General features: G+C 44.2%; 1 protein-coding gene across 1 annotated transcript in view; it reads left to right on the plus strand.

The window, feature by feature from the left end:
* Positions 1 to 10,675: 10,675 nt before the first annotated feature.
* BRINP1 (BMP/retinoic acid inducible neural specific 1) overlaps positions 10,676 to 25,569 on the plus strand; it is a 279,680-nt gene continuing 264,786 nt past the window's right edge. The window contains exon 1 of the mRNA XM_033962434.1: positions 10,676 to 11,008. The gene's annotated coding sequence lies outside the window, so the exon portion shown is untranslated. The remainder of the gene's footprint in view (positions 11,009 to 25,569) is intronic.

Here is a 25,569-nt window from a genome sequence, read left to right on the forward strand (position 1 = left end):
AAATTAAAATGGCTTATCATGGGATAGGCTGAGGAAATTTGTGGTAAGTTCTAAATTTTTGTACCCAAGCAGCCCATTAAAATAATAATAATAATTTTTGTTGGAGGGGTGTGTCAAGACAAAGTGGGTATTCTTGAGCTAATCAGATAGTGCATCCACATGACTATTCACTAAAGACTGGATTTTCAAAACGGCACTGTTCAGAAGGTGCCGGTTGGTGCCCAAATGGTACCTAAGTTAAGTGTTTAATTGGCCACTTAACTGACCGTGACATTGAAAACTAATTAAGAAAAAAAGTAGGCACTGCACAGCACCTACAAAAACAAGGCACCCGAATCACATCTTTGCAAATAATTACTAGTGATGAATGTCCAAAGAGGCTTGGTTATGGGTAGGGTTGATGTTTGGTGAAGACTTTGGTGAGGCCTCATTTAGAATATTGTGTAGAATTTTGGAGGCCGTACCTTCAAAAAGATATAAAAAGGATGGAGTCGGTCCAGAGGAAGGCTACTAAAATGATGCGTGGTCTTCATCATAAGGCGTATGGGGACAGACTTAAAGATCTCAATCTGTATACTTTGGAGGAAAGGCGGGAGAAGGGAGATAGGATAGAGACATTTAAATCCCAAACGATTTCAAAAAAATGTCACTCACTAGCAGTGGACTTCCTCTCTAAGATCCAACATTGAAAATCAAAAAACATGTGGAGAAAAAGCCTCAAAAACTTTTTAAATATGCAGCAATCATTGATGATTCACAGCTGGCATTCTTTTCTTATCATAGGCAAAAAACTCACACCCGCAGCACAATGTAAAAAGTTCTGAACGGGAAAACCCCACTACTGTGCACAGTATGCATTTAAAAAAAACAAACTTTTTAGACTTTTTATGAATAAATATATGAAATATAAAGTTCTAAATGCAACGTTGAAGCTGGTGTTTAATTTTTTGGCTGTGAAAGCTGTTTGGTGAACTTCTAAAGTTGAAAACTGTGGCTGTTGGAAGCTTTTTGAGAATCCCTGAAGAAACCAAATGTGTTGGTGAAACAAGTGCTTGTTGGAGGCTTTGGCTCTGCTGTGGACTTGATTGGATTTGACTGTGTGCTGTGGGAGTTTTTGCCTGCCATTGAAAAAAGAAGTAGCAATTCATAATGGTGGAGTTCCTTCAGTTCTGTCCTCTGGTGCCAAAGCTAACTATTTTGCTTCCTTGGTCAACAATGTTGCATTTAGAGCTTTATATTTCATATATTTATTCATAAAAAGTTTTTAAAAATATATAAGGTGTACAGTAGTGGGGTTTTCCCTTTCAGATCTTTTTACATTGTGCTGCGGGTGTGAGTTTTTTGCCTATGATAAGAAAAGAATGCCAGCTATGAATCATCAATGATTGCTGCATATTTAAAAAAATTTTGAGGCTTTTTCTCCACCTGTTTTTGTTTTTTTTTTAAATTTCAATATTGGATCTTAGAGAGGTAGCCCACTGCTGGTGAGTGATATTTTTTTGGAATCTTTTGGGTTTTACTGTCACTACTCTTTTTGATCTTGAGATACATTTATATACTTACATAATGTAAATACGCATGAGTTGAGTCTCTTTAATTTGAAAGGAAACTCTGCAATGAGAGGGCATAGGTTGAAGTTAAGAAGTGATAGGCTCCAGAGTAATCTAAGGAAATACTTTTTTACAGAAAGGGTGGTAGATGCTTGGAACTGTCTCCCAGAAGAGGTGGTGGAGACAGAGACTGTGTCTGAATTCAAAAGGTCCTGGGATAGGCACGTGGGAGAATGACATGGTGACAAAATTAATCACCGTTCCCGTCCCCGCGGATAACCGTGAGAAATAATCCCATGTTATTTTTTAGTGTCTATTTCAACCTCTGTCCTTCTATATCAGCATTCTTCAAAGCAAAGCTTGAGGGTCAGTGGTTGTGGCAATTCATATTCTAATTCTTCCCTCGCTCCTTAAAGAATGATATGAAGATGGTTTCCCACGGTTATCCACGGGAACGGGAACGGTGATGAATTTTGTCACCGTGTCATTCTCTACGTGGGATCTCTCAGAGAGAAAAAGAGAAAATGGTTACTGCAGATGGGCAGACTAGATGGTCCATTTTGCCTTTATCTGCCATCATGTTTCTATGTTTCTATGAAAAAAAAGTACTTGAAATATAGGCCTGTGAAACCTTGGCCTACATTTCTGGCACCCATCTTTGAAGCAGACCTTGATTCTTAAAATGTACTTTGAGTGAAGTGTGACCAGCACTGTTTTTTTCAGGCACCGGCCAATTCCAGAGCCATTTTGAGAATCTGGGCCTAACTGGTTAGTGCAGGATTACCACATGAGCCCTTACCACCTTCAAAATAGGTGTTGGTAAGTTCTCACTTAGTAATTTTTTTAAAAGGTCACATGCTAATGGTAACATTAGCTTATAGACATTAATTAAAAAAAATGGAAAATCAGCCAATTTACTGCTGTTTTAAAAATGACAGTAGCACACAGGAAATACCAATGTAAGGGCATGTTAAGGCTACTTTTACTGCAGCGTACTAAAAGGACCCCATAGTCATTTCAGATCTTTATATTAATAACTAATAGGTTAATACATTTACAAATGATCTGCGGTTGATTAATTGATTTTATTATTCTCTTTAACCCCCTTCCATGAAGCCACATTAAGCTTTTTTATCACCAGCTGCAACGGTAAAAGCTTTGATGCTCATAGAATTCCTATGAGCATCAGAGATAATACCGCAAAGCCGGCGATAAAAAAGCCAAACACTCCAAGATGGCTGCACGTTAGTCCTGGCGTCTCGTACCTCTCTTGTGGGGCCAGTTAATTTCTTGCTACTCTTCAATATCGTGGTTGCTTTCACAGGTTTTTTTTTCTCCAATGCTGCACACCAAAAGGAAGGGGGTTTTGAGAACGGCTTCCTCTCAGCTCAGAACTTCCACACTGGTGCAGCAACAAACCCTGGAGAGGTTCTTGAGCCAGCTCACAACCCCGGAACCAGGAGAAGAGGGCCCTGCTGGAAGTTTGGAAGATGGAGCCTCCAGCTTCATAGGGCATGAATTATCGTTGTCCCCTCCAGCGCACCGCCGTGTCCGATGTCAGCATGGGTTGCCCCGACAGGGATTCCAGGGGCGGAAGTCGCGGACCTGGACCTGAGTCTGGAGGAAGGAGCGCCTGTGGGAAAGACAGATGAGCAAATGACTTTGGGAGCACCAGCGAGTTTACCGCTGCTTCAGACTCCCCCGGTGGTGACACTGGATTTCATTTGGCAGGCCTTGCAGAGTCTCGATAGCAAGCTGACGGATTCAACATTAGAGGAACTCAGTCTCTCAGTGAAAGTGGAAGATTTGACTAAAATGGCGGGAGGGTGGGAAAGCTGCCTCCCAAGAATCAGGCACAGACTTTGAGCCTTGGAGGTCCCGACCTTTTATACCCCTCCCAAGACCCATCACTCTCCTTCCCCCACCAATCAGTTCCCTTTCCTTAGTCGGCAAGCTAGTCTTAAGAACATAAGAACATAAGAAGTTGCCTCCGCTGAGGCAGACCAGAAGTCCATCTCGCCCAGCGGTCCGCTCCCGCGGCGGCCCATCAGGCCTATTGCCTGAGCAGTGGTCCCTAACTATCCCTATGACCTACCTCTACTCCTATCTGTACCTCTCAATTCCTTTATCCTCTAGGAACCTAACCTTCCTGAACATGTCCTTGCCTAACCTACCTACCTTCTTCGCTACACTTATCTTGTCCTCTGTATCCACTGATCCCTCCTTTCCTCCCCTTACTGCCCAACAAGTCCACGAATGTGTGCCAATGAGGCTTTCCAGCCCTGTATTACTGGTGCCCATTCAGACAAGCTCTCAGGATTTTATTAACACTGGGATCTAGAAAGGCCCCGTTGACCTCTCGGCCCCCCACACCCTCTACTCCCCTTTCTTAGCAGCATATATATATCACTTGGCAATGTACCTACATAAATCAAAACACAGACATTTTTCAGTTGGGAAAAACCAACCGCAGCTCTGCTTATTGGAAACCAAAATTGATGCAGACATTAACAGTAGAATAATAACTCCTGAGCTACCACATAAGTGCCATGAGAAACCAAATAAATATATCCCCCTGGCCCCGCCATATCAGCAAGGGCCTGGGAGGGTGTCATGGACCCAATGGTATCAGCTCCCACAGCTTACTGCTAGACAATCGCTCATCACTGGATGAGCCCTGAACCCAGTAGCTAGGGATCATCACCACAGGCCTGTAATAAAATTACAGCCCTCCCAATCAACAGAGCTGCGGCCCAGGCCCAGCAGAAAAAAAGGTACCCCCACTATCACCACAAGGTAGCCCGACCCACAAAAAAAACCCCGACCACCCCTCTGGCATGATGCCCCATAACCTGAAAATTTCCCCCTTACTGTCCCCCCCTCAGTCCAAGAGCCTGGACCCCGCCTCCCCCAAGTTATGCTCCAAAGCAGCTTGAGCCCTAGGCTGACTGCCTGCCATGATCAGCCCTCCCCCCCCCCGACAGTCAGAATTCCATAGCCAAATAGGCCCGACAGCCACCCGAAGGGACTGAACTGGACTACCCACCCACCAGTGCACCGTCGAGAACCCCCCAAAAGCAGGAACAGGGGACCCATCAGGGCCATCTCTCCAGACTCCAAGTGATTGCCCCCCTCCCAAAAAAAAGTGCCCCACTTGGAAAGCCTTACACCATGGAATAGAAGGAACAAGAGAAGGGAAGCATAAATGCGCCACCAAGACATAAAAAGACTGACACCCACAGGAGACCAGAAGCTCCCCGTCCATAAGGACCCCAAGCCGCACAGCAGGATTGCAATCATCAGATGCAAGAACGCGAAAACCACACCCACAAGGATACCACACACACACATTCCCTGTGCACAACTGGATAGGAGAAGTGTGTCAACCAGTGGCTTACCACAGGCAAGCCCGAGGCCACCAGGCGGTGCCCATCCCTACCAGCACACCAAGGGGAGATCCACGCTATACCACTAGCCCCACCAACATGTAGATGCCACAACCAAAGTGAGCGATGCAAGCTAGGCAAGGAACTCCCCCCATCAATGTCAACCCCTGCAATGATCCATTAGCCCTCCCCACAAGAGCTCTGGGACCCTGATGCCAGACTGGAAAACGCAAACCAGAATACGGGCCCGAGAGCCCTTTGCCATTCCCATGCCCTGAGTCAATAGTCGCTTGATGCATATCCAGACCTCACAGGCTACAAACCCCCCCATCACCATCCAAAAGGCTCTGCTCCAATCAATAGAAGCACCCCTGCACCATAAGCCCACCAAAAAAGACAGGGGAAGCACAACCTGAGCCCCAGGACATACTGGAGAATCACCAGAATCCTCATGGAATGCGACTGGGCAACCACCCCGGGAGTGGTACTGGCCCTGCCATTGGCAAAGCACAGCCCAGGAAAAGGCTGAGCATGCAAATCTGAGGAGTAGCGCTAAACCCGGCTCTCTGACAAAAGGATGTACAGCAGACCCGGCACTGCATGAGGCAGACTGTTAAATTGCCGCACCACACCCACAGAAAGTCAAAGTGCCAGAATAACCGCCATCCATACTGACTAAAGTATTGCATTAACCAGCCCGAAGCCACCACCATCACGAATGGGAACCCAACTCACCACCCCACAACCAGAAGAAGCAGGCCAAACGGCCAAATGACAGGCATCCCATAAGTCCAGGTGTGAAAGGTCAGCCAAGTGCTGCATAAGAATGAAGCCCATCCCACCCGAAGAATACCCACCGACAGCCGTACAGCACATCAAAGGCTGCCCAAGAGGCGAGACCATCCATATGCAGAAGACCCATTGCCACCAGCTCCCCACGTGCCGATGAAGTAGCCAAGCCTGCCATCAGTATCGTACCTCCCACCTGGAAACCCAAGAAAAGAGTGAAACAATCAATTCCGGATACCACCTAGAAAGACCTCCAAAGGTGAAATCTGCCAAAGAGAAATGGACCCCGATGAAGAGGAACCCGCAACGCGACCTCCACTGAGCCTGAAACCCCACTCAGTCCAGCAAGGAACCAATGGGCTGCAGCTGGTCCGGCCAGCAATCCACAGCCAAGCAGTGAAGCCGCCCCCATACTTCAGAGGACTGAAGTCAAGCTATGGGAGGAAGGACAGCCACCCAAGCCAGAAAAGCGCTTTCCCGCACTTAACCCACTACATAAATAGGACCCCGTAAAACAACTGGCAGGTGGGAAAACAACAGAGAGACCAACCGTCTATGGCACCCGACTCCGCCCCTCAACTTCCCTGAGCTGGAGCACCCCCCTTTGGTAAAGCCTTGGGCAGGCTCTGAAGAATGAAGTCACAGAAACCCTTGACAACAGGAAGGTACCCAGCACTATAAGAAGAAGCCCCCAAACCCCCGAAACCCAAGAAGCCCCCAATACCAGACCCGCATATACCATGAGAACCCACCCCCAGCTGGGAACCACACATCTCTGAACACGAGCCAGCCGCAAGCATGACTCCAGCCAGTGCCCCCAGTATGTTGCACCAGGGAGGCCTGGACCCGAGCACCATATGGTGCCTCATGCCTCCTACCAACCCGAATCACCTGCAAGTACCACCTAGCCAACAAGAGAGGCCCCGCTACCAGACCCTCTGCCCCCCCCCCAGCCTGAGGTAGCACCACCACCTAGGCCTGATGCAGAAGATGCAGAGGAAGTGGGAGCAACAGAGGAAGCAGGCACCAATCCTCAACGCAGCCCTCTGCACCATGCCGAGATCCCCTCTGCCCCCAACTGAAGCACCCCAACTCAGAATATCAAACCGGCAGTATCGCTCAGTCCAGTCCCTCCAGCCATTGTCGAACTAGTGGCGCTGTCGTCAGCCACCACCATATCAGCAGCTTGTCACCTTCCTTCAGCCACAGGTATCCACCTCCGCTGCAAACTGTCATGCCAGGTCCGCACACCTCCCAGCAGGCAAAAGCAGAGCACACCACCACAATCCACACCTGCCACTCCCAAGCCTGCAGGAACACTGGACTCTGCTGCTCCACCACTCACTGGACAAATGGTGCCACCTTCAGCAGCCACCACAATAGCCACATGGCACCTTGCGGCTGCTACCTGAGGCATCCACAAACCAGCATGCCAGGGACACCTGTACCTCACAAATCGAAACTCGATGATCCTCCTGACACACTTCCAGCTGCTGCACCAGTGAAGCCTCCTCAGCTGCAACACCGAAAGGGCCCCAGACCAATGAGCCTGGGCCGCGTACGACACCTGCGCCATGGGTACCTCTCCATCCCGAACTTGCTGCACTTCCACGGCAATCCGGCTCAGCACCTGCAAGGAAACAACAGAAGAGGAACAGCAACCTGTACAGCACCCCAAGGGCAATGGTTTACCCGCCTACGCAGCCCCCCAGCCCCCTACACCACCCATCCTGCACAGGAGGTTCCCCACCCCCACAGGGAGGCAAAAGGAAAAAGGCAGCAACAGAAGTCCCAGAGGGAGCCACTCGCCAGGCCTCTAAAGCACCCACAGCAGAAACACATGTGCCCAACAAGGTGACTGCCCTCCAACCCGACCAGCACCTCCAGGGACTCCCCTGAGAGCCACCCCACCACAAGCCACAGCATCTGCTATCAGTCATAAACATCGAACCACTCGCTGACCCTGGAGCAAGCAGCCGACGGGGCCACAGATCCAACTTATCTCTAACACCCTCCTCACACGCTGTGAACTTCTCCAGTCACCTGGCTGCTCAGAAAAACGGGCGCAGCATAAGCCTGCCATGAGGCCCAGTCCCAACCAAAAGGTACAGGGGATCACACCCACCCTCACCCAGGAAAACCCCTAAACCCAACCCTGCATTTGAGGGAGGGGCACCGCAACAGCCAGAACTGAGGCCCACTGCCGCCTCTCCCCCCAGGAATGGCTACACTGACCCAAAAAACTGCTCGCGCATGTGCCCGACCTGTTGTCTCAGAGGTTCAGCCAGCCTAGACAAATTGACGCCTTGCAACCACCGAACAAGTACCCCAGCACTCACACCGGAAATGCGGAGACACCAGCACCCCCCCAACCCCCCTGCCATAACGGTCATTGCTCCCAGCAGTTTATCTGTGAGTTTTGTTTTTTATTATTATTATTATTATTGTTTTATTTGTAGTAATGAAGCATCTGTTGAGCAACCCAAGCGCCAACTCACCCTGCCGGCGCAAGAATCGAAAGTCGCCTTCAAGGTACAGGCCCTGAGCCTAAGAGGTCCCGGTCTTTTATACCTCTCCCAAGACCCATCGCTCTCTTCCTCCCACCAATCAGCTCCCTCTCCTTAGGCGGGAAGCTAGTCTTCCTGAATACGTCCTTGCCTGACCTACCTGCCTCCTTCGCTAAACCTATCTTGTCCCCTGTTTCCAATGCTTCCCCCTTTCCTACCCTCACTGCCCAGCAAGTCCATGAATAAGCACCAACGAGGCCTTCCAGCCCCGTGTTACTGGCGCCCATCGAGACAAGCTCTCGAGCGTTTATTTATCACATCTCATGTCTTGCTGTACTCATAAAAACTCTCAGGGTCTTACAAATCACAAAAAAACAATAAAGCAATATTCCAAATATTTAAATAGTCATTTATAAAACAGTCACAGAATAAAAACAATCCCAATAATCACACAATCATATTTAGCCTTCTTAGAAAAAGTTAGCTAATTTAAACGAGAAAGAGTCATGCTGTCAGAGGCTGAAAGAAACTCCTCAGCGTATAGCCATTTGATTTTTATCTCTGGTTGAACTGTAAAGGGTTTCCCCCCACCCCTGCTCTTTGCCTCAAGTGTGAAAGGATAGGGCATGAACTGACAGAGAAATTGCAGTTTTTATACTCTGTCCCAGTGGAATTATTTGGATAGGAGCCATCCTGCCATAGTAATCATAAAAGCACACAAGCCACAAGGCATGAGGACTGCAGTTCAGCTTTCCCCACTGCTTTCTCGTGTTCCTGCCACAGGTGTTTTTCAGACATGGCTGCAGTACAGGAATTCTACATTCTCAGCAGCTGCGATTACCCAGAGAAGCAGGGGCGAACTTTAAGAGAGTTCTGTAAGAGATCCAAGCTAGGATACAAAATCTGAAAACTAATGATTACAGGAGTTCAGATTTTGATCTCGAAAAATGAATAATGACATCAGACTTTAACCTGGGGGGGAAAAAAAAAGGGCCTAAACAAACCTCTTGAGCGCCGAGGATGGCTTACTTGAGATGGCTGGAAAGGAGCAGGATCTGTAGGCTCTTGTCCTCAGCAAAGACTGGTCCTGGGCACAGCGGAGACAGAAAGACTGCAGGAGCTGGCAGTGGTGCTGAAATAACGCATAACCAGAACCACTAGACAAAGAAAATAGCACCTGCTCTCCAACCTCTTCCTTGAATCTTTTCATCTCATTACACGCTGACATTTAAGATAAGGAAACTGACTGTGCATCGCTAAGTGTAATTTAAAAAAAAAGAAAAGAAACAGCTCCTTTTAACGAATATCCCCAAAACATGCCTTCACTTCACTCCCCAATACGCATCCACACCCGCACCCCCTCTCACTTCAACCCCGTTTCTAGTTCTTTCTTATTTCAGCTGTGTTCATGGTTTATCTGTGATCAGGAAACGGGAGGAATGGACTGTCACAAGCCTGATTTCCTCCAATGAACTTTTCACCCCATGCTGCCATTCGCCTGTGCCGTGTCGATGCCTTTTTAGTGGAATTTGCAAGCATTCCTCCAAGCAATTGTTTGAACCAAAATCCACATTTCTCCTCTTCCCTTTAATGGCAGTGTTTTGTTGTTGTTGTTTTTTTTTTTTTTTTTGGGGGGGGGCTTTCCCCCCTAGTCTGAGGTGTTATGTTAAAAATGCAGCATATATTCCAGGTGAGCACTGAAAATGAAAATAATCAAACATTCTTAGTATCATCATTGCTATCATCATCATCATTTATAATATTTCTGAATGTATGCAGCATTGTACAGTGGTGATAAATATTCCAGGTGCAATGTGTCCTGCCCCAAAGAGCTTACAATCTAGTTAGGTACCTGAAAGTGGAAGAAAGGTCACATGTCATCTGCTTTGCCCATCAACAGGTTCTAAATGAACAGTCTTCTCAAGCCAGGACAAGCTCATTTCACTCGACGTTGCAACGGGATCATTCTTTGTCTTTTTATCTTAGAATGTCCAAGCAGAGCTGGATGGCCCTAGGGCTCCTGCGTTGGCAGTTTTACAGGGTGAAGTTTGACCAGACACCAGCTCTACACTGGATATACTTTCCCTCTGCCACTTACAGTCACGCTCAGCTAATCTAGTCCTCTACACATCTGTTCCAATGAATCCTTTCTACCACAATCACCTTAGGTGCATAGACACTGCACATTTATTTATGTATCCTTGTGCTGCACATTCTGTAGGTTTCTCAAGAAACAAGAACCGGGACTGTCATGCTGCTGGAGACCAAGCCTGGTTCCATCTGCACAGCTCTTCTTCAGTTCCTCCCTTTTCCTGCTTCCCTCCAGCCCTCTCCTTCTATCCCGTCCTGAGCTCCACCTTCCTTTCCCCTCATTCATTCTGCTTTAGACCCTCCTCCTGAAGCCCAGCCTTCTGTTTCTCCCTCTCAGCTTGGTTCATTTGTATTTCTGGCTCTCTCTTTCTCTTTTTCTTCTTATGCTGTCTGCTCCTTCCAGATGGCTACAAACTGATGTTTAAATATATAGATATGGTGGTTTTCTGCAACAAAATAGAAAGGATTTCTTCCTGCTCATTAATGCCTGGTATCTGGCACGGGGACGTGGCTTTTCCGTCTGAGCATGAAAAGGACTGCTAGATCCCCAGGATTTTCAAGCCTGCATTATCAGCACAGCACCCACTATGTCAGCTGGATACAGAGGCTCTCTCACAAGTTCCTTCCGAGCCGAATAAAAGCCCTGGGCTCTCCAATCTCTATCAGAGAGAAACATTAACAGCAGGTAAGAACTGAATAAAGGCAACTGCAGCCTGGATCTCTGCTTGTACCCTTTTGAACTGCTATTCTATGTATGTGTGTGCGGCTTTTTTTTTTTTTTTTCTTAAGGTGCCCTTCTAAAAGTCAAAGGCAATGACGCTAGACGTGTGTGTGTGTGTGTGTCCCGTAGTATGGAGTCAAGTGGGGTTAAGAGCACTACTTCAAACATTTTGGAATTTGTGATCTGGTGTTCTGATAATTAATGAGTACAATCGTCTCTGTAGTAGTTCTTTGGCTGGTAGGACGGTTCTAGAAGCAGCCTTTGCTTTGGAAGCACGTAGCCATCGGGAAATGTAACCAGGACTTAACAGCAGGATCGCAGCTCTGAATTACTTAAAAAAAAAAAATGTCATAGTATTAATAGCACTAGAAAGATGTGCCTAGGGAGGCAGTGTCATCTCCGCTTACTCTGGGGTTTGGTCTGAGCAAATGACAAACAAATCCTTTAGGAAAATGAGTGTGCCACTTTAAATCTCACACTTGACTGATTGCTTCTGTTTCAAGTTGGAGTTTGCAGAAAATGAAATAGAGCAGTGGGAATGAGGTTAGATCGTTTTCCACTGGATTCAGGATTTGGTTTATTGATTAGAGGTTTCGCTGATAGGCTTCTAGGGGCGCCAGTACTGTTTGCTGTGTGCTGGTGGTGCAGAAGTCTCCTTTTTTTCTCTCTGGAAGAGATGGAAGGTGGAGGAGCTTAAAAAAGTCCTCTTTCACTCAGCACTTAAAACATTACATCATCACTTCCATCTTGCAGTATTGACTTTGTCCCTTCTGCAGGCTGCTCAGGGGTTAACGATAATACAGGTTTGGCAGTGAGACCACACATCTTTGTAACAAACACCGGAGAAGAAATTACAGATAAAATTGCTAAAAGACTTAAAATGCAGTTTTCTGCCATGACGATCAAAACAGAAGTTCAAAGGTGCTGGCTGTACGTGTCTTCGTAGACTGACCTATATGTGCATGTGCAATCCAGTTTATAGACGTGGAACCTGCTTCCGGGCAGAGACTCCTGGGAGAGCATAACTCTTCTGCAGAAATTAGCAGCTTGGTGCGCGAGGGAAGAATATGGCTTATTTCAGTGTTGACGCTAGGTATCCGGAACTCAAAATTGTTCTGGCTATTTTGTTTAACGACTAGTTAAAAATAAATGAAAAGGATTACACTTACATTAGAGGTCAAAGTCAAACAAAATCCCAGCCTGGCAAGAAAAAAAATGTTTTCTCAGTCAGTTCTCTCTCACATTTATGAGTTTGTGACATACAAAACTGCTTTTTTGGAACGAAAATTAACAGAAGCTACGCGTGTACCTCACTTGCATCATAACGCCACTGGTACACATATGTACACACTGTCGCACCGTACACTGCACATTTATGGACGTTGGTCCACATGCTTTCTACATCTATTAACAGAGAGAGAAACACACGGTGCATGTTTCCCTATCGGGTACAAATATATGGTCGTTCTATTTCTAGCATTGCAGTGTGCCTATATTTAGAGAGGTTCTGTACGTGATGTGCATTTTGCATGTCTCTTTTGTCAAAACTGTCATATACACATTCATATGTTGACCTGCCTATCAACATAGGTTGAATCGCAAGAACACTTTCACTTATGCCTTTTATCATATAATTTTGTTTTCTGTCTCCCCCCTTTTAGTTCTATGATTTGTACCTCTGACCTCTGCTTCCCCCTCCTATTTCTATTTCTTTAACACCCTTCCCCTCAGTGTTTTGTTTCTCGGACTCTACTGTATAGGTAAGTGGACCATTTTCAGCAGGGTAGTGTTCAGCTTTCTATTTTCTTCCAATAATTGATTTTTATTTTTTTTTAAACCTTGCTTCCAAAGTATTTTGCTCTTCAGCAGTAATTTTGCACTTTTTTTGGTGCCTTTTTACTGCTGTTCTTCGCGTGTCCTAAGGAGTTACTAAATATAGACAAGTCTCATAAAAGTGTAAATGCACCTCCCAAACAAGGAGCTATAATTGTTGAGCCCAGGGCTCTGTGCTAAATTTGGCAACCCCGGTAATCATATGCCGCCTGCTCGCAGGAACCAGTGTTGTGTGCCGGGGTAGGATGAAACCCTCGTGCTGGGATCTGGGGTGCTGCAGGTCTTCAATGACAGATTAGAGGAAGGAGAACTTGAAAGAGAAAGAGAGACTGTGAGGATGAATACATGCTTAAAGGGTCCCGGATTTACTTATTAAAAATTTGTGCCATAATGAGTTTTGCCTAGAAGCACCCTAGGCATTTCATTTACTTGATTGGCAGTTTGGTTTTAGAAATAGAATTTTTAGGTACAGAGTTAATGGTGAGATAAGTCTGCCCTAACTCTGACTTTCCCAGGGTTTAGTTAGTAACGTGTATAATCCCCTTAGGGCACAAGTGGACAGAGGACATGCTGCCGAATGTTCTGCCAAGCCATCTCATTATAGGAACAAAGTGATACATGCGCTGTCCCATGTACATAACTCTTTTGTGCAGAGAAGGATATGTGGTCTCCTATTACATTTTCTGCCAGTTTCCAGTGGGGAAAGCACGAGGGTGTTAGTGCTATGTAACAAAGGCTTGCAGTAGTAATTATGGGGATTGCAATCTACCATGTCGATAGTTAAAAAAAAAAAAAAAAAAAAGCCCTCTTAAGCAGAACAAAATATGTAATTATAATTTTCTTAAGGTTTGCAGCCAGTACAAGTATGGTATAATATTAGTCTTTGCTTATGCACTAGACATAAGGATTTAATAACATTAGCATAAGCTATCAAGCTAGAAAATTGACTTATCTTTACAGCTAAACTTGCATATTCTAGAATACTGCAATTGTTCCGTTACTAGATGATATATGTGTTGTATATGCAATGAAAATATCTGATGTGATTAAACATCCTTTCTTACTCCTGGACCATTTCCCTCCCCCTCCCCAAGACCCTTTTAAAGTCTGAAGGAAACACCTTAGTGCCAGCTTGAGGGTCCATTGATTTCTGGAAGGAGGAGCAGAGAGGGGGCTGGGTTGCAATGATGGAGAGATGATCCCACCTTTCCAACCAGCCAGAGCTAGAAGTGCTCTTGAAGGGGCGCTCTCAACCCCCAAAGGGGAAGAAAGCCCGGGCAACAAGAAGCTGCAGCTCGAATTAGCTCTAGAGTAGGCTGCAGCCGACTATTTTTTGGCCACAAGAGGTTTATGGGGAATAAATGACGAGGAACACTAAGGATTGAAGTAACCAAAGTGAACACTTTATTGTTTCTACTCCATTGTGTTTTGTGAGTTTTTCCTTTTTTAAAAAAATTACACAGTGCATTTTCATGTTCAACCTTATAAGGTAGGGTTTCTCAACCCAGTGCTCGGGACACACCTAGCCAGTCAGATATTCAGGATGCCACCAGTGAATATGCATTAGATAAGTTTACGTGTGCTATCTTCTTTCTATGCAGATCTCTTTCATGTATATTAATTGGTGGTATTGAGAATCTCTGTTTTAAGGTGAAAGGCTAATTCACTGCCGGAGGTATACTAATGTCTTGATGCTGAAATAATTTGATGAGTTAAGATGCATTAGCAGTACATGAAGAAATTAGTACAGGTCCTCTCTTCATCTAGTTATGACTACATGATCTAGGGTTATAAATCATTTTTATTGACTGAGGATCACAAATGAATATTGTTTATGCGTTAAAGACTTCAAATATAAATCTTATAATAACTGAAGAGCTGATTTCATAAAAAGAGCTGCTCTTTCAGTGCTGAGGGTACAGTGGTATAAACTGTGGTGCAGCCTAGTATTCCCTATTCTGAACTCTCCCTACACAGGATTTTTCACAGGGACTGTGACTGTAGATGAGGTGACTCCCAGAAGGGGGCGCTGTGACTCTTCTTCTGGCTAATACTGCTCTTAAGAAGGAGCCGATCGAACGTTGGCAGTAAAGCCAGGGAAGATTTCAGATAGTGTGGGAGCACCTCCCCCCCCCCCATGTATGTTTAGCCTGGTACCCGCAGGATATGTTTGTTAAGACCCACACGAACTGCAGTTTCTCCTGTCAATGTCTGCAGAATGAGAGTTGCTGAATCAACGTTGATGACGGGATTTGCACTAAGGTGAGGCAGTCTGCTAACCTTCTGGCAATGGGGCCGGAATTCACAGATTGATTACTTTTACAGTGCATTGTTCTAAAGCAGTGACTGAAACAGTAGGATACTGTGACCCACAGACGCTACCTTTCAGTGACTTGTAGAATAGGAAACAGCAGGACTTACTAATCCTCATAAAAAGGCACATTTCGATAACCTTTCTATTTGCAAAGTAGACTTTAATATGAATGTGTATTTAGCTCATTTTCAAACAAAGTGGTTACTAGTTTCCCTTTAGACATTAACCTTAAAGTGTGCAGGTAAAGAGGAATTGAAGGTCATTTATCAGTAGTAGTTCCGTGGCGGGTAGGGTGGTTCTAGAAGCAGCCTTCGCTTTTTGGAAACACACAGGAATCGGGAAATGTTAACCAGGACTTTCTTGCAGGGATTTAGAAACCAGGGCAAAACAATACAGATGTGTTTGAAAATCCCAAAGGACACACACTCACTCGTAGCCGCTGCAAGCATTATAGGCACCCTAGGAATGAGCCTTTAGCCTTTAGTATAACACCCATCCACCCCTTTCAATTAACTTTCAGGCCCTAGGCTTCAGCTCACCCAAGAGATTGATTATGACACTCAACAATTAAGATCATCACAGAAATATCCTGTACAAATCAGATTAAAGTACACACTGATAATTATTTGAGTTTGTGGTGCCTGTCAGGACCTATTGTTTTCTTTTGACTGCAGCTGTTTTATGTTGCCCCACAGAAGTTGCTGACTCAGGTGATTGCCTAGTCTTACTTAATGGTAAGGCCAATCCGGGTACACTCTTCTAACCTAAGCACCTCCCTTTTCTCCTCTTTTTTTTTTTTTTTTTTTTTTAAAATATATATATATAGACCTAACAGTAGATGTGCAAGCCAGCTAAGTTGACATAGGGCTCCTTTTACTAATGTGAGCTAGCGTCTTTAGCGCACGCAAGAAATTTACCACACGCTACGCTTCTAGAACTAATGCCAGCAGCAATGTAGCGCGCGCTATTCCGCGCGTTAAAGCCCTAACGCGGCTTAGTAAAAGGAGCCCTTAGTGACACCATGAGTAAGATCCTGGATTCGGATTCTGGGTTCAATCTCGCATGCTCCAGTTTGACCAGAGTTGGCGGAGCTGCAGAGGAAGAAGCCCAAGGCAATGTGCTAGTGGCTGGCTTTTGGAGCCCGCAATTGCAGAGTTCTAGAAAGAATCTTAGTATATGGACCTAATGAGGACTCTCATTGAAAATTGTAGGCTGCAATGACTGGGCTAAATGGGCTGAGAATGAGTCCACAAAATACAGTCACACTAAGGGACATTGGAGCAGGACACTAATGTACCCTTAACTGTCCCCATTCCCCTTAACTATATCCATGGCATCCTGTTTGTCTGTCTTGGCTGTTTAAATTGTAAGCTCTTCTGATCAGAGACTGTTTTCTTCTTCTTTGTGACTCTGTACAGCGCTGTGTATGTCTGGTAGCGCTATAGAAATAATTAGTAGTAGTAGCAGCAGTAGTAGTAGAAAGAAGCCCAGTCCATCCTGCTCATAGGCTTGCCACTTCTGAATGTAATGCATGGAGAGGGGGCCTAAGGCCCTGATTGGCTCAGATGCTTAAGGCCCCACCCCTTGGACAGGGAGTCTGAGCCAATCAGGGCCTTAGGCTCCTCCCTCTATCTCGGGATACAAGGGGAATAGTCTAAGCCAATCAGGGTCTGCTTTCAGCTCCTAAATCCTCTCACCTTGGGATCTACATCCCCAACCCTATGTGTCATGTATATCTGTCCAGGTAAGATTGTAAGCGCCTCTGAGCAGGCACTGTCTATTAAATGTCAAATGTACAGTGCTGTGTATGCAAGTTTCAAGTTTTATTAAAATTAAAAATGCTAATCATAAATACTAAGCGTTTGACAATTAAAATTAAAATTAGGAACAATCAACGGACTTATTAAGACACAACTTTACTTACATGAAAACAAGAGGAAAGTGGGGAGAAATACAATTTTTAAAAGGAGAAAATACAATTAAGGATAAAACAAAAGGGTAATGGGAGAAATCATATTGATGTTGAATATGAGTAGGAACAGAATGTGGCAAGGGAGGAGCCAGAGATCAATTAGCAATCATAAGCATCTTTAAATAAGAAGCTTTTAAGGTTGCCCTTAAATTTATCTAGATTTTGCTCCGCCCTTAAATATGTTGGTAATGAAGTCCATATTGTAGGGGCTAAAGTTGCAAATGAAGAGGCTCTATGGGTACTAATGAATTTTAGGGATGGGACATGAAGAAGGTGCTGTGATGCGCATCTTAAAGTTCTCAAAGGTTCGTGAGGAATAAGATACTTATGAATAAAAGCAGGTTCCTTGGTGTTTATAGTTTTAAAGGAGATTAAGGCAATTTTATAAGTTATACGGTGGTGGATTGGTAACCAATGTGCATTTTTTAACAGAGGAGTGACGTGATCAAATTTTTTTTGGTTTGTTATAATTTTTATTGCAGTGTTTTGTATTAATTGTAAATGTTGGATGTCTTTTTGGCAGATTCCATTAAGTAAGGAATTGCAATAATAGAGTTTGTAAATTATGAGGGAGTGAATTAGAATGTTAAGAGGTTGAGGATCAAGAATGTTAGCTAAGGATTTAATCATTCTGAGTTTCTAAAAGCAATTCTTAACAACTGCACTAATCTGTAAATGATAGGACAGTTTATTGTTAATTATTTAACCAATGATTTCTTTTTTTTTTTTTAATTCTTTATTCATTTTCAAGATTACATTAAGTATTAAAATATATTCATTCACATAAACAATAAATACATCACTTATAAACAATCATTAACACATTTCACAAATTTTTATCCCCTCCCCTACCCCAGCCCTCCTTCCCATATATTCCATTATCATATAAAACATATAACAACAAAATCCCCCCCTCCCTGCTCCTTAAATTAATAAAATATAAGGGAAACAAATATATATATATATATATATATATATATTTATTTAAATTAATCTTTACAATATTTCGTTAATGGTTGCCACACATCCTGAAATTTCTTAAAATATCCCCGCTGTAATGCAATAAACCTTTCCATTTTATAGATATGGCATAAAGAATTCCACCAGAAGGTGTAATTTAATCTCTTCCAATCCTTCCAATTAAATGTGATTTGCTGAATGGCAACACCAGTCATTATTAGTAGTAATTTATTATTATTCGCAGAAATCTGACTTTTTTTTCTCATTTCCATACCAAATATCACAGTATCATAGGATAATGCCACTGGGTTATCTAGTAAATTATTAATTTGGTCCCAAATTGATTTCCAAAAATTCATAATAAATGGGCAATGAAACAATAAATGGTCTAAAGTTCCTGCTTCTAAATGACAATGCCAACATCTATTAGACAAAGAACTATCTAATTTTTGCAACCTAACAGGGGTCCATAACGCTCTGTGCAACAGAAAAAACCAAGTTTGTCTCATAGATGCTGACATCGTGCACTTCATCCTCCAAGACCAAATTCATGGCCATTGAGATGCAGTAATTTCATGCTTAATCTCAATGCTCCAAATATCTCTTAAACCAGTTTTTAATTTATTTTTATTAAATCCACTTAGGATTTCTATAGAACTAACGAAGTTTACCGGTGTGCTTTTGATAGTTATTGGGGATGTTAAGTGAAGATTTTCTTTCCAAGGAAAAAGAAGACAATTAGTTTTAGAAATATTTAGCGAGAGCATTTTGTCACAAAGCCATTGGCTGATCTTATTGAGTTTTAAGTTGACAAGATTGATGTCATCAGGGTTGGATGTGTCAATGGGTTGGATAATCTGAATAGCATCGGCATAAGCGTATGCAGTAAGGCCGATTGATTGGCATACAGTAAGCAAAGGGGTCAGATAGATATTAAAAAGTAGAGGGGAGAGTATCGATCCTTGGGGAACGCCAAAGTTATTTTTAAATATGGTTGATGATGTGTTGTTAAAGGATACTACGGAGGTATGATTAGAAAAGTAAGAACAAAACCAGTAGAGAATTTGTTCAGAAATTCCAACAATGGCAAGTCTTTGAAGTAGTAATGAATGATCTATCGTATCAAAGGCGGCTGAAAGGTCTAAAGCATGGGTGTCAAAGTCCATCCTCGAGGGCCGCAATCCAGTCGGGTTTTCAAGATTTTCCCAATGAATATGCATGAGATCTATTAGCATACAATGAAAGCAGTGCATGCAAATAGATCTCATGCATATTCATTGGGGAAATCCTGAAAACACGACTGGATTGCGGCCCTCAAGGAGGGACATTGACACCCCTGGTCTAAAGGGATAAGAATGACAGACTTGTGTTGATTCAGATAATATTGTTTCGAAGTGGTGAGACCAATTAGTGAATGTTCCGTTGAATGGTTTTTGCGAAAACCGGTTTGATTTGATATATGGTTGAATGCTATTTTCTAAGCACTATAGAATTGATAAATAGTAGTAGTATCCTCATTTCCAGCACCTTTACTAGGAGGCTATTTAACACATCCACCACCTTTCTGTAAGAAAATATATCCTTAGATTACTTCTGAACCTTCCTTTGTCACCCTCACTGTATGATTCTTTCATTCTAGAGCAGGGGTATCAAAGACCCTCCTCGAGGGCCGCAATGCAGTCGGGTTTTCAGGATTTCTCCCAATGAATATGCATGAGATCTATTAGCATACAATGAAAGCAGTGCATGCAAATAGATCTCATGCATATTCATGGGGGAAATCCCGAAACCTGGCTGGATTGCGGCTCTCGAGGAGGGACTTTGACACCCCTGTTCTAGAGCTTTCTTTTCAATGAAATAGGTACGTATGTCTCCTGTACGTTGAAACCTTGGAAGCATTAAAATGTCTCTATCATAGCTTCCTTATCTGGTCTTTCTTCCAAACTATACACTTATGCTTTATGACAGACATGTCAAACTCTGTCCCGCGGGCCAAATTTGGCCCGTGGGGCACTAAAATTTGGCCCACCAAACAATTCCTGCTGTCGCCGAGATTTGGCCCGCTGTTCCTTCCCTCCCTCCATCAGGTGCAGCGCAGCTCCGCCAATGTTAAAAGGAGCTGTGTAGAAATCGGAGCCCTGCCGCTACCGCCGCAGCACGTTCCCTCTGCTGCGATCCTGTATGTCAGAGGAGGGGCGGGACTGCAGCAGAGGGAATGTGCTACAGCAGCGGCATGGCTCCAATTTTGACGCAGCTCCTTTTAACATTGGCGGAGCTGCATATACCTGATGGCTTTGCCTGGAGATGGTTGTACGCTGTTGGGCCCCTATTTGACCTGTGCCGACTTTTATACCATCCCATCTAGCTTCTTTATCGCTATCTAAAGTGTTTCCAGAATCACTACTGATTCCAAAGATGCATTCCCAGTTTCTTTAATGTTTCCAAATTGACCAGCTCCTTCAAAGATAAGGATCCACCAATTCCACCTCCTGGCCTAACGTCTTTGAGTTTCCCAGGGCTTGGCGCCAATCCTGATTCTGCTAGACATGGTGGGATGTTAGCCATCAGGTGTATTTGGGGAGGGGATGTGTAAGGAGACATCATGGCCCAGGGAGTCAAACGCTCCTCCCTTGGCGGCGATGTGATCCAGCACCTGAACAATTGTAGGCTGTAATGGAGGTGACAATGCAGCCAGCTGTGGAACAGGCTTGATCATTCCATTCCGTTTGGTGTGAGGCATCAAAGAAGAAGAAAACTTATTCTGAAGACATCCCAAACAGCAATTTCTGAGGTAAAACTCAAGCTAGAATGACAGAACGCTGACAAGAACCAGCCACCATTTTGGCTTCTCCTTCCCCCAATGTTAGATTTTTAAATTTTACCCTTTATTCAATCAGGAACCAAAGAAGGTGTTTAAGCAGAGGAGTTTTATGACCATTATGTTTTGCATTACAGAGAATCCTAGCCACTGGGTTCCTTAGGGTTTGCAAGCAAATTGAACTTGATGATACTTGTATATATTGTACTATGTTACAATAGTCATACCTGGCATAGAATAATACAAAGTGAGAGGAAAAGTCTTTTTATTTATTTTATTTACATCACAGAGCTGGCGTGGGGTTGGAGAGGTTGTAACCCTATATTTCTACTAAGATTAAGGGGTCCTTTTATTAAAGTGTGCATTTAGCGCATGCTAAATTGGATAGCGTACCTTAATAAAAGGACCCCTAAGTATCTTAATAAAAAATTTGGCCCGCGACTTAGCCTACGTTTTAGATTTTGGCCCCTTATGTAATTGAGTTTGACACCCCTGCTTTATGATGATAACTACTGACCATTTTAGTATTCACCCTCTGAACCAGCTTGATCTTGTTAATATCCTTTTGAAGGCATAGTCTCACCAGAGATTTATACAAGGGTTTTTCCACCTCCTTTTCCCTGAAGGTCATTTATCTCCCTGTACACTCGAATAGCCTTCTGTATATTGCTATCACATTATACTTATTATGCTACCTTAAGTCAATCCTCAGGACGCAGCTGATCAGTCAGATTTTCAAGATACCCACATTGAATATGCATTACTGCCATTGTAAGCAAATCAATCTCATGTATATTCATTGGGGGTATACAGAAAATCTGAATGTAAGAGCTTGCTCAGTTTGGGGGATGCTCAGTACCAGTGCACCCCACATAGCTGGTATCTTTGTACAAAAGAACATTATAGTCCCATATTGTACGGTTTATTTTTTTTTTCAGCCCAAATGTATGACCCCTCTTCGGAACTTGAGCTCTCTCCAAGTTTTCCGCAAACATCTGAAAACCTGGCTTTTCTCAAAAAATGTAAGTCTCCCTCCAACTTAGGAAACAATGAAATTCTTATATCTTGGCATCCCAAATCCTCTAAATTTTCTTCACACTTCTACCTATAACCCTCTGTTGTAGTTCCTTCCTATTTCTCCTACTGTAAACCACGTCGAGCTCTACGAACGTGGAGATGATGCGGTATACAAACCTAAGGATTAGATTAGATTAGATTAGATAGTAACATAGAAACATGATGGCAGAAAAAGGCCAAATGGCCCATCTAGTCTGCTCATCCGCAGTAACCATTATCTCTTTCTCTCTCTGAGAGATCCCAGGTGCCTATCCCAGGCCCTTTTGAATTCAGACACAGTCTCTGCCTCTTCCAGGAGACTGTTCCACACATCTACCACCCTTTCTGTAAAAAAGTATTTTCTTAGATTATTCCAGAGTCTATCGCCTCTTAACTTCATCCTATGCCCTCTCATTGCAGAGTTTCCTTTCAAAAGAAAGAGACTCGACTCATGCACATTTACATTACATAGGTATTTAAATGTCTCTATCATATCTCCCTTATCCCGCCTTTCCTCCAAAGTATACAGATTGAGATCTTTAAGTCTGTCCCCATATGCCTTATCACTAAGACCACACACCATTTTAGTAGCCTTCCTTTGGACCAACTCCATCCTTTTTATATCTTTTTGAAAGTGTGGTCTCCAGAATTGTACACAATATTCTAAATGAGATCTCACCAAAGTCTTATACAGGGGCATCAATACCTCCTTTTTCCTACTGGCCATACCTCTCCTTATGCACCCTAGCCTCCTTCTAGTTTTCGCTGTCACCTTTTCAACCTGTTTGGCTACCTTAAGATCATCGCATACAATCACTTCCAAGTCCTGCTCTTCTGTCGTGCACATATGCTTTTTACCCTCTAAACTGTACCGTTCCATTGGGTTTTTGCAGCCCACATGCATGACCTTGCATTTCTTAGCATTAAATTTTAGCTGCCAAATTTCAGATCATTTTTCAAGCTTTACCAGTGTGCATACTATGTTCCATTTTTTTGTATCATCCACAAAGAAGAAAATACTTGATAGCAAGGTGGGGGGGAAAGTTTTAGTTTCGGCCAAAAACAAACTGGATTCTAGGCCAAAACCTGAACCCAGATTTTAGGCCAGTTTTAGTTGGCCTCTACCCTTAATACATCCATGAACACCATTTTTTATTTTAGTATCTATATACCACTTATAGCCTAAGGGGCTCATAATCAAAGAAAAAAAACATCTAAAAAGTGGCCTAAATGGGTACTTGGACGATCAAAAAACCTTATCGTCCAAGTACCCATAATCAAAGTTGTTTTAGACGTATCTAAAACCAGCTTAGGCCTTTCCCCTGCCTCTAAACGCATAGAGTGAAAGGCATTTTTAGAGGAGGGGAAAGGATGGGAGGTGGGCCGACCTAGACATAGTCGTACAGCAGGTATAACCAAAATCAAAAATAGGCGGCCTAGTCGGCACTTATACGTTTTGACTTAGACCAAGTCAAAACAGGTATAAGTGTCGAAAAAAGGGCCTCTGAGCTGATCATGATAAGCTCAGCAGCCCCGGCAACCTCCTCACTCCCCACCGCAACTATCGCAGCAGGAGAGATTGGTCATCTCTCCTGCCTTGACAGCGATCGCCCCCCCTCCCCCGAACCACGGCACTTCGGGGTGAGGATCGCGATCCTAACCCCGAAGTGCTGCAGTTCAAGAGGGGTGGCCGATTGCTGTTGCGGCAGGAGAGATGACCAATCTCTCCTGCCGCGATAATTACTTTAGGATCCATTCCAAGTGTAATTAGTTTATTTATAAGTTGCTTATATGAAACCATAACAAAAGCCTTCCTAAAATCTAAGAACACCACATCTAATGCACTGTCCTGATCCAACTTTTTTTGCTACTTCAGGTTGTCTGTGGTGTTCTTTGCTCACATAAGAACATAAGCAGTGCCTCTGCCGGGTCAGACCATAGGTCCATCCTGCCCAGCAGTCCGCTCCCGCGGCGGCCCAAACAGGTCACGACCTGTCTGAATCACCAGAAGGGGCCCCCTTGCCACCTTGGTTTCCCATTTAAGTCCTATCTTCCCATCGAAGTCCTAACCCTCCGGTCTTGCACATGCACGACCTGGTTGGGTTTCTAAACTTATTACCTGGATACCTCTCTCAGTATCCAACGATCCCTTTATCCCTCAGGAATCCGTCCAATCCCTGTTTGAATCCCTGTACCGTACTCTGCCTGATCATTTCCTCCGGTAACGCATTCCAAGTGTCCACGACCCTTTGGGTGAAAAAAAACTTCCTTGCATTTGTTTTGAACCTATCTCCCTTCAGTTTCTCCAAATGCCCCCTCGTACCTGTTGTCCCCTTCAGTCTGAAGAATCTGTCCCTATCCACCCTCTCTATGCCCCTCATGATCTTGAAGGTCTCTATCATATCTCCCCTGAGCCTCCTTTTTTCCAGAGAGAAGAGCCCCAGCCTATCCAACCTCTCGGCGTATGGGCAGTGTTCCAGCCCTCTTACCAGTTTCGTTGCTCTCCTTTGGACTCTCTCAAGTACCGCCATGTCCTTCTTGAGGTACGGCGACCAATACTGAACACAGTATTCCAGATGTGAATGCACCATCGCTCGATACAATGGCATGATGACTTCCCGCATCCTGGTTGTTATGCCCCTCTTTATGATGCCCAGCATCCTGTTGGCTTTTTTCGAGGCTGCTTCACACTGTGCAGATGGCTTCAGTGATGCATCCACCAGCACACCCAAGTCTCTCTCAAGTCTGCTGTCTCCCAACAATGCCCCTCCCAATTTGTAGTTGAACAACGGGTTCTTTTTCCCTATATGCATGACCTTGCATTTTTCCACGTTAAAGCGCATTTGCCATGTTTGCCCAGTCTTCCAGCTTCTCCAGGTCCCTTTGCAGGTCCTCACACTCCTCCCTGGACCTAACTCTGCCGCACAGTTTGGTATCGTCTGCAAATTTTATAACTTCGCACTTTGCCTCCTTTTCCAGGTCATTGATAAATATGTTGAAGAGTAACGGCCCCAGCACCGATCCCTGTGGCACACCGCTCGTGACTCCCCGCCATTCAGAATATTGGACCTTTACTCCGACCCTCTGCAGTCTACCCGACAACCAGTACTTGATCCATCTGTGCACATCCCCTCCCACCCTGTGGTTCCACAGCTTCCTAAGCAGCCTTTCATGTGGCACCTTGTCGAAAGCCTTTTGAAAATCGAGGTAAATGATGTCTATGGGTTCCCCATTGTCCACCCGACTGCTTATTCCCTCAAAGAAGTACAGAAGGTTCGTTAAGCACGACCTTCCCTTACAGAATCCGTGGTGGCTTGTTTTCAGTAGGCCATTTCTCTTGATATGCTCACAAATGCCGTCCTTGTGAGCACATCGAGAGAAATGGCCTACTGAAGGACAATAGACTGTTTTCAGTCCAATTCTTTATATGTGAGTTTGCAAACAATTGGACCCCTGAGGAAGGCATGTTCGCCGAAACACTGACCATGTAGGGTCTGGTTGGATTTTTACCACTGTATTTTTTATCATTGTACTTTTTTCATTGAATTTTCATGTTTTTGGGTTGTTGTTTT

This window comes from Geotrypetes seraphini, chromosome 10 (assembly GCF_902459505.1).
Source record: "Geotrypetes seraphini chromosome 10, aGeoSer1.1, whole genome shotgun sequence".
NCBI lineage: Eukaryota > Metazoa > Chordata > Amphibia > Gymnophiona > Dermophiidae > Geotrypetes > Geotrypetes seraphini.